This window comes from Phyllobates terribilis, unplaced genomic scaffold, assembly GCF_046119375.1.
Source record: "Phyllobates terribilis strain yellow unplaced genomic scaffold, ASM4611937v1 Scaffold_1__5_contigs__length_1240528914, whole genome shotgun sequence".
NCBI classification, from domain to species: Eukaryota; Metazoa; Chordata; class Amphibia; order Anura; family Dendrobatidae; genus Phyllobates; species Phyllobates terribilis.
In genome coordinates this window covers 863,796,960-863,806,965 of record NW_027362761.1, presented here as the reverse complement: position 1 = coordinate 863,806,965, position 10,006 = coordinate 863,796,960, and positions in this window count along the sequence as shown.

Genomic DNA, 10,006 nt, shown 5'->3' with positions numbered 1-10,006 from the left:
GTCCTCCTCCTTCTCCTCATCCTCATCTTCCACCACCATATCACCAGGGTGACCGTGACCCGTGATGCAACACCCACATCATTTTTTTAAAGGGTGTTTATGATCCCCGTAATTTTTTTTTTTATACAGTATGTTCATCTATACCCCCCAGGGGTAAATGTTTGTCAGCCCATACACTTAGTGCATGGGCATTACAAGCATAGGAGACCCGCTCCTTTCTAATGGGAATATTTTTTATGAGTCCCTCCTCTACGTCTCTTTCAAGGGGCATTGGAGTGCTTCCCAATTTTTGGCAGCCCTTGCATTCACTGCATTGGCAAACACAACAGGAGACCCACTTCCTAATAATAAGAACATTGTTTTCAGGAGGCCCTCTGACCTCCATGTCTCTTCCAAGGAGCATTGGAGTGCCTCCAAATTTTTGGCAACCCTTGCATTCATTGCATAGGCAAACACAATGGGAGACCCACTTCCTAATAATAAGAACATTGTTTTCAGGAGGCCCTCCTTTAAGTCTCTTCAAAGAGGTATTGGGGTACGTCCAAATTTTCAAAGCGGTATTGGGGTGCGTCCAAATTTTGGGCAGCCCTGACACTCACTGCATAGGCAATAACAGTATAGGAGACCCACTCTTTAGTATTGGGAACAATAAAACATAGCCAGATGATGGTTCTCTAAGAATAGTAAAGGCCGCCTGATGGCCCTATAAAAATAGGCTTTGTGACTTTCAGAGTCCCTCCTTCATAAATGAAACACGATTAGTGTTGAGCGAACATGCTCGACACTGCTCGGTACTCGCCTGAGCATCACGCTACTCGGGATGTTCGGCGAGCACCGAGCATTTCTGGGTTACTCGGGCGGGAGCTCGGGTCTCCGCCCTGCATGTTTGGCGCTCTTTACAGAGCCAATGAACATGCAGGGATTGCCAGCCAGTCACTGTAATGCCGCAGCCATGTTGTTTGTGGGCATTACAGTGATTGTCTGGCCGCACAGCGTCACCTCGAGTATTTAAAACCGGGCGCCGCCATCTTGTACACAGTCGTTCCGGATCAGACAGTGTAGGGACAGCGCTGCTGATTTAGGGAGAGATATATCCTGCAAAATAGTTAGTGTAGGGTCTGTAAAGGCTGCCAGATCAAACAAACAGTCCTTCTCAGGACTAATATCCATCCCAGGTATATCAGGCAGGCAGGCAGGCAGGCTGTATAGGAGACGCAGTGGTTATACCAGCAAACGCTGCATTACAGTCCTGTGTGCTGCTCCTGTTGCTGAAATTGCTGGACTTAGCTCCAGGTCCCGGGGGCCAGGAAAAATCCTTTTTTTTTTAATCTAAATCCTCTTTTTTTTTTCTCCTTCACAATGTACAAATACCCATCTTATTAACCTTTTGGTGCCCCCCCCCCCCAAAAAAAAAGTGTGCCTCTGATTTTTCAGACACAAATATATCTGTTGAAAATAGTCTGGTGTAGGCCAGAGAAATAGGAGTGTGGTTTTGCAGTTCTATGAGCCATTTGTATCTAAAAAAAACAGTTTGAGTGTGTTGCTCACTGTTCAGCCGCAAATATATATATATTTTAAAAAGCCTGGTATACACCAGTAAATTATTACTGTGGTTTTGATGTTCCACGGTAAAACATCTCTATTATCCTGTTTTTGGCATTTTTTGCTGTATAACAATAATAATAGTGTCTCCCTGATTTTTCAGACACAAATATATCTGTTGAAAATAGTCTGGTGTAGGCCAGAGAGACAGAAGTGTGCTTTTGCTGTTCCACGGTAAAAAATCTCTATTATCCTGCTTTTTGCATTTTTTGCTGTAAAAAAAAAAAAATAGTGTCTCCCTGATTTTTCAGACACAAATATATCTGTTGAAAATAGTCTGGTGTAGGCCTGAGAAATACAAGTGTGGTTTTGCAGTTCCATGGTACAAACCTCTGTATTATCCACTTTTGGGCCATTTGTATCTAAAAAAAACAGTTTGAGTGTGTCGCTCACTGTTCAGCCGCAAATATATATATATTTTAAAAAGCCTGGTATACACCAGTAAATTATTACTGTGGTTTTGATGTTCCACGGTAAAACATCTCTATTATCCTGTTTTTGGCATTTTTTACTGTATAAAAAGAATAATAGTGTCTCCCTGATTTTTCAGACACAAATATATCTGTTGAAAATAGTCTGGTGTAGGCCAGAGGGACAGAAGTGTGCTTTTGCTGTTCCACGGTAAAAAATCTCTATTATCCTGCTTTTTGCATTTTTTGCTGTAAAAAAAAAAAAAATAGTGTCTCCCTGATTTTTCAGACACAAATATATCTGTTGAAAATAGTCTGGTGTAGGCCCGAGAAATACAAGTGTGGTTTTGCAGTTCCATGGTACAAACCTCTGTATTATCCACTTTTGGGCCATTTGTATCTAAAATAAACAGTTTGAGTGTGTCGCTCACTGTTCAACCGCAAATATATATATATTTTAAAAAGCCTGGTATACACCAGTAAATTATTACTGTGGTTTTGATGTTCCACGGTAAAACATCTCTATTATCCTGTTTTTGGCATTTTTTGCTGTATAAAAATAATAATAGTGTCTCCCTGGTTTTTCAGACACAAATATATCTGTTGAAAATAGTCTGGTGTAGGCCAGAGAGACAGAAGTGTGCTTTTGCTGTTCCACGGTAAAAAATCTCTATTATCCTGCTTTTTGCATTTTTTGCTGTAAAAAAAAAAAAAATAGTGTCTCCCTGATTTTTCAGACACAAATATATCTGTTGAAAATAGTCTGGTGTAGGCCCGAGAAATACAAGTGTGGTTTTGCAGTTCCACGGTACAAACCTCTGTATTATCCACTTTTGGGCCATTTGTATCTAAAAAAAACAGTTTGAGTGTGTCGCTCACTGTTCAGCCTCAAATATATATATATTTTAAAAAGCCTGGTATACACCAGTAAATTATTACTGTGGTTTTGATGTTCCACGGTAAAACATCTCTATTATCCTGTTTTTGGCATTTTTTGCTGCATAAAAATAATAATAGTGTCTCCCTGATTTTTCAGACACAAATATATCTGTTGAAAATAGTCTGGTGTAGGCCAGAGAGACAGAAGTGTGCTTTTGCTGTTCCACGGTAAAAAATCTCTATTATCCTGCTTTTTGCATTTTTTGCTGTAAAAAAAAAAAAAAATAGTGTCTCCCTGATTTTCCAGGCACAAATATATCTGTTGAAAATAGTCTGGTGTAGGCCCGAGAAATACAAGTGTGGTTTTGCAGTTCCACGGTACAAACCTCTGTATTATCCACTTTTGGGCCATTTGTATCTAAAAAAAACAGTTTGAGTGTGTCGCTCACTGTTCAGCCGCAAATATATATATATTTTAAAAAGCCTGGTATACACCAGTAAATTATTACTGTGGTTTTGATGTTCCACCGTAAAACATCTCTATTATCCTGTTTTTGGCATTTTTGCTGTATAAAAATAATAATAGTGTCTCCCTGATTTTTCAGACACAAATATATCTGTTGAAAATAGTCTGGTGTAGGCCAGAGAGACAGAAGTGTGCTTTTGCTGTTCCACGGTAAAAAATCTCTATTATCCTGCTTTTTGCATTTTTTGCTGTAAAAAAAAAAAAAAAATAGTGTCTCCCTGATTTTTCAGACACAAATATATCTGTTGAAAATAGTCTGGTGTAGGCCCGAGAAATACAAGTGTGGTTTTGCAGTTCCACTGTACAAACCTCTGTATTATCCACTTTTGGGCCATTTATATCTAAAAAAAACAGTTTGAGTGTGTCGCTCACTGTTCAGCCGCAAATATATATATATTTTAAAAAGCCTGGTATATACCAGTAAATTATAACTGTGGTTTTGCTGTTCCACGGTAAAAAATCTCTATTATTCAGGTTTTGGTAGTTTTTTCCGTAAAGAAAAACAGTAGTGTCTCCTGACTGTTGTGACACAAAAATATATCTGTTGAAAATAGTCTTGTGTAGGCCCGACATCCCAGAGTGGTTTCGCAGTTCCACGGGTCAAATCACTGTACTATCCAGTTTTGGGCCTTTGGTATCTAAAAAAAAAGCAGTTTGAGTGTGTCGCTCACTGTTCAGCCGCAAATATCTCTATTTAAAAAAGTGTGGTATACCCAAGTAAACAATAACTGTGGTTTTCCTCTTCCACGGTTCTAATCTACTCTTTATTACCCTTTTTCCATTGATAGTACAAGTGTAAGCTATTTTACTTCATTTACAATGGGCAAGGCGCGTGGCAAGGGACGTGGAAGTGGACGTTCTGGTGATGGTTCGTGCAGAGGACGGGGCTGTGGCCAAGGTGAAAATGTGCCACAACCAACAGCCACATCTTCTCGCTCCCACTTCTTGACCGAATTACTAGGGAGGCACAGAACAACACCAGTATTGAGAACTGATCAGTGTGAACAGGTTATTAATTGGATAGCAGACAATACTTCCAGTTACCTGGGCACCACCACCTCCGGTCTGTCTTCCACACGGTCAACTCTTAGTAGCCGTGAGTCTCAACCGCATACTCCTCCTCACCCTGATGCCCCTTCCTCCCACCATGCCGAGTGTCGTCAGACAGCAAGTGATCCCACACTTGGACACTCTGAAGAGCTGTTCACTGGTCCATTTCCATATTTGGGCCCCTCGCCTGATACGCTTGAAGTGGTGGAAGAGGAGATCCCATGTTGCGATGCCCAAATATTTGAACAGCCACGGCCACAGGAAGTCGACGTTGGCAATCTGTCACAAGAGGTGGACGATGACGAGACACAATTGCCAGGAAGTGAGGAGGAGGATCGTGGTGCGCAAGTGGAAGAGGAGGAGGTGGTGGATGATCTAGTAACTGACCCAACGTGGAAGGAGGACATACAGAGTGAGGCCAGCAGCACACAGGGGGAGGGAGGCAGAGTACCCCAACAGGCAGGAAGAAGCAGTGTGGTGGCCGCAGACAGAAGGCAGGCAACCATTCCCCGTAACACCAACACGAGGGACGTTGCCAGTACAAGCGGTAGGTCTTCCAGAGTCTGGAATTTTTTTAAAGACTCTGCTGATAACCCCAAAAAGGCCATATGTTCCACCTGCCATGCCAGCATCAGCAGGGGTGACAAAACTACCAGCCTGACCACCACCAGCATGATCAGGCACATGGCAGCAAAGCACCCGACATTGTGGGGCGAAACCCAGGGTCCACGACCAGTGTCAGCGGGTGTCACCACTGCTTCTTCCACTGTTGTGCGTGCAATAGAACCCCCTGTTGTGTGTGCAAGGCAATCCCCTGTCCATACTGCATGTAAAGATGCCCCCTCCTTTCAGTCTTCACTTGTTATGGCAGTTTCTCAAGAAACAGCATCAACGTCCACGTCCCACCGCAGCGTTCAATTGTCCATATCCCAGACCTTTGAACGAAAGCGGAAATTCGCAGCTAACGCCCCACAGGCCACAGTCCTAAATTCGCACATTTCACGACTGCTTGCATTGGAAATGCTGCCTTTTAAGCTGGTGGAGACGGAATCCTTCCGCAATCTTATGGCGGTGGCCGTCCCTCCGTACTCGGTCCCCAGCCGACACTATTTTGCCCGGTGTGCCATCCCCGCACTACACAAGCACGTGTCCCAAAGCATCTGCCGTGCCCTCAACAACGCAGTTACTGGGAGAGTCCACCTGACAACGGACACGTGGACAAGTGCTTGTGGCCAGGGACGGTACATCTCTCTGACGGCATACTGGGTAAACATAGTGGAAGCCGGGACCCAGTCGGACCTTGGGACGGAGCACATCCTCCCCACACCGAGGATTGCGGGCCCTATGTCAGTCAGAGTTGCCCCCACAGTGTACAGCTCCTGCGCATCCTCCTCCTCATGTTCAGCCTCCATCTCAAATATCACCACATCAGTTACAAGCTGGAAGCATTGCAGTACTGCCTCCGCCAAGCGGCAACAGGCTGTGCTGAAACTCATAAGCTTAGGTGATAAACCTCACACTGCTTGTGAGTTGTGGACAGCTGTGAAAGAGCAGGCAGATCTGTGGCTGAGACCGCTAACCTACATCCCGGCATAGTCGTGTGTGACAATGGCCGTAACCTGGTGGCGGCTCTGAGGCGAGGTGAAATCACACACGTACCATGCCTGGCTCATGTGCTTAACCTCGTGGTTCAGCGGTTTCTTAAATCGTACCCCGAGTTGCCAGATCTGCTCGTGAAAGTACGCCGCCTGTCAGCTCATTTTCGCAAGTCGGCTACAGCTTCCGCCGCCCTTGCTGTGTTGCAGCAGCGTTTGCAGCTTCCGGCACACCGACTGATGTGTGATGTCCCCACACGTTGGAATGCTACCCTCCACATGTTGCAAAGGATTTGTGAGCAGAAGAGAGCAGTTGTGGAGTACCAGCTGCAACAAGGCCGTCGATATTCAGGTCAGACTCCACACATAAGACCTCAGGAGTGGACCTGGATGTCTGACATATGTACCATCCTGCAATCTTTGAGGAGGCCACCAAGATGGTGAGTGGCGATCACGCCATCATTAGTGTCAGCATACCACTTGTCTGTCTTTTGCAACGTTCTCTGCAGAGAATTAAAGAGGAGGCATTGCAGCCAGAGTATGATGAGATGGATCAAGAAGCCGTAGCGGGCGATTACACACAGCCCAGCCTCATCTCATCCCAACGTGCATTGGGGGACAATGAGGGAGAGGAGGAGGAGGAGGAAGAACAGGAGCTGCTATCATGCGTTGTAGACGGTAGTACCTGTACAAGTGTCATACCGTCGGTTCAGCGTGGGCGGCCTGAGGACAGGGGGGAGGAGGAAGAGGAGGAGGAGGAGGAGGAGAGCATGGTCAGTTGTCATCTTGGTGAGCACACGGAAATCTTGCCCGTTACCAGTCTGGCACGCTGTTATGATCTGCTACAAGCACTAAGGAAAGACAGGAGATCTGTCCCTACAATCGAACTAAACTGGATCCCTACGATGTAACGGGGAACCTGATCCTGCGATCAGACCCGCTAAAGTCCTCGGCTAGTCTGTACGAAGACCTATAGATGCAAGGGAGGAATCCCTACAAGAACTAGGGACTGGGATAAAGTTGGACACCTCATAGCAGAAATTGTAGCAGTCAAAGACAAACACACAACAAAGAACATAGAGGTCCGAAGACCTAGTAAAACTAACAGAGAACGGTAACAGAGCACCAAGCTAGCTCAAGAGTAGTAAATACAATGAAGTCCAGCAAGGCCAGGAGGGCGGAGCCAGATTAAATAGGCAAAAATGGTCATGTGACCAGCAAACTAGAAAAAACCTAACAGGATAGTTCTAACACACGCATGGCTGACTTTATGTTACGCTGCCTTAACCGTGACCCTCGCGTTGTCAAAATGTTGGGTGACAGTCATTACTGGTTGGTGACACTTGTAGACCCCCGCTACAAGGAGAACTTTCACTCTCTTATTCCTGAGGTGGAGAGGTCTACAAAAATGGGGCAATACCAGAAGGCCCTTGCTGCAGAACTCTTAAAAAAAATTCCCATCTGAACACGCTAGCGGCAGAGGTCACAGTTCGTTGCCCAACCAAGGCGTACAGGCGAGAGAGATGCAACTCCAATCCAGCAGAGGCAGGGGAACACTGTCAACGTTCTAGGACAGTTTTCTGACACCCGCCCAGCTTACAGGCCCTGAGGCGCGGGGTACTCTCACAAGGAGTGGAAAGTTTCAAAAGATGGTGAGGGAGTACCTTGCCGATTGTACCAGCATCCTCCGTGATTCCTCTGTGCCTTTTAATTATTGGGTATCCAAGCTGGACACTTGGAATGAACTCGCTCTGTACGCCTTGGAGGTCCTGGCCTGCCCTGCCGCTAGCGTGTTATCGGAGCGTGTTTTTAGTGCCGCTGGGGGAATTATAACTGATAAGCGCACTCGCCTGTCAACTGACAATGCTGACAAGCTGACCCTTATCAAAACGAACAAGGGCTGGATTGGGCCAGACTTCTCATCACCACCAAATGACAGCAGAGTAACATAAAGTCAAATCCACTGTGTTATTTCGGGAGGTGTATTCACATGCACCGCTTCACACCCACACATGGGTATACGCTTCCTCGTTTCGGCTGTTTAATCTTCTTCTCCTTATCCTCAGCCTCCACCACCACTATACCACCAGGGTGCCAGCATTGCTAGTTCCTCCGTCCTAATTTTTGGCAGCTTTTGCTGGGAAAGCATAAGCAAATACCATGGGACACCCACTCCCCAATAATGGGACTTATGTTTGTAATATGCTGTACTGCATGGCTCTTGTAAGGGGCATTGCAAGTTGCTCCGTCCTAATTTTTGGCAGCTTTAGCTGGGAAAGCATAAGCAAATACTATGGGAGACCCACTCCCCAATAATGGGACTTATGTTTGTAATATGCTGTACTGCATGGCTCTTGTAAGGGGCATTGCAAGTTGCTCCGTACTAATTTTTGGCAGCTTTTGCTGGGAAAGCATAAGCAAATACTATGGGAGACCCACTCCCCAATAATGGGACTTATGTTTGTAATATGCTGTACTGCATGTGACGCGCCCCCTGGGCCGTGTGTACACGTGTGTGGGATACCCGGTGCCGGGTCTCTGGGGTCTGTAGTCTCCGTGGCGGCGACCCGGTCCCGTGGCTCAGGCTGGTCAAACCAGTGGCAATCTTTCTTAGGTTTTGAGGTTAATTGTCCGACTGCGTCACCCGTGGATTGCGGTCAGGGAGTACCACCGCTGCGAGGCAGACCGCTGAGGCTGGTGTTGTGTGCGCAGCATAAAATGGGATAACTCCCCTCGGGAGGAGTATAGCCTCAGGGCAGTGAGTGTGGATGATGGGGGTGATGGTGCACGAGCGCAGCAGGAATGACTCAGAGTCTTTGCAGTGCAGTTCAGGGTCTTTACTGATGATTATAAGGTAGACCCTCCCGGGAGTACTGGCTAGCATAAGAGGCCTGGTCAGTCTGTGAGCAAGCAGGAGTTCCCCTGGCCAGGTGGAGTTGTAGGCCTCCCCGTCTGTCTGCACTCTTCCTGGCTACCTTGCTGTAAGCGGGTAGAAGTAGCCCACGTCCCTGAGTGTACCGTGTAGTGCTCACCCGTATGGCTGGTGACTTGGGGCCTTCTGTTAGCCTCCGCTCCACGACGACGGTGCTGGTCCCTTGCTTGTGCCTGAGCCTCCGGGCTTCTATGGCCAGAGGACCTGAAATCCCCTGCCGGCTGGTTTCTGCTGCTGGATATATAAGTCCTCACAGCTTTGGACTCCTGTGTCCGGTTCCTATTGTCTTCTGCCAGGGCGAGCTCTGCTCAGCTTCCAGCCCCTGGTCTTTAGCTCCTAGCTCCTACAGAGCTCCTTGCTGTTACTTTCCCTTGCTCTCACTCTGACTCTGACTGTTCTCTGACTCACTCAACCCCGCCCCAGATCCAGTTTATAAGGGCAGAATTCTCCCCTCCCAGGATTGGGGCAGGAGGATGTTGCATGTTTAAGGGATCCTGACCAGGAAACCTCCCACTTGCTCTCCGACGTAATATCTCTATTACTGTGGTGACCAGACCCCTGGGGTGCCACACATGGCTCTTGTAAGGGGCATTGCAGTTCCTCATAATTTTTGGAAAGCCTTTCATTCACTGCTTAGGCCAACAGTGCACGGGAGACCCAGTTGCTATAAATGGAAAAAAAGGGTTAGTTAACGCCCTCTGACCTCCATGTCATTTCCAAGGGGCATTGGAGTGGCTCGAAATTTTTGGTAGGCATTGCACTCACTGTATGCCCTATAACTGTGTAGCCGAACCGCTCCTTTTGTTACAGAAACATATCCTACAAGACATATCTGGTTGACTGGCCTGATATTGATGTGAATGGTCCCTGTTCCTTCTGCTCTTTCTCCTTTGCCACTACCTCATCCATCATTTATCACCTGAAGCTTTGTTTTAACGGGAGTCATAGAACTTGGATAGTAGCAGGAAAACATCAAGCGATCCTCGGAGGAGGTAGGATATGCGCCAAAACG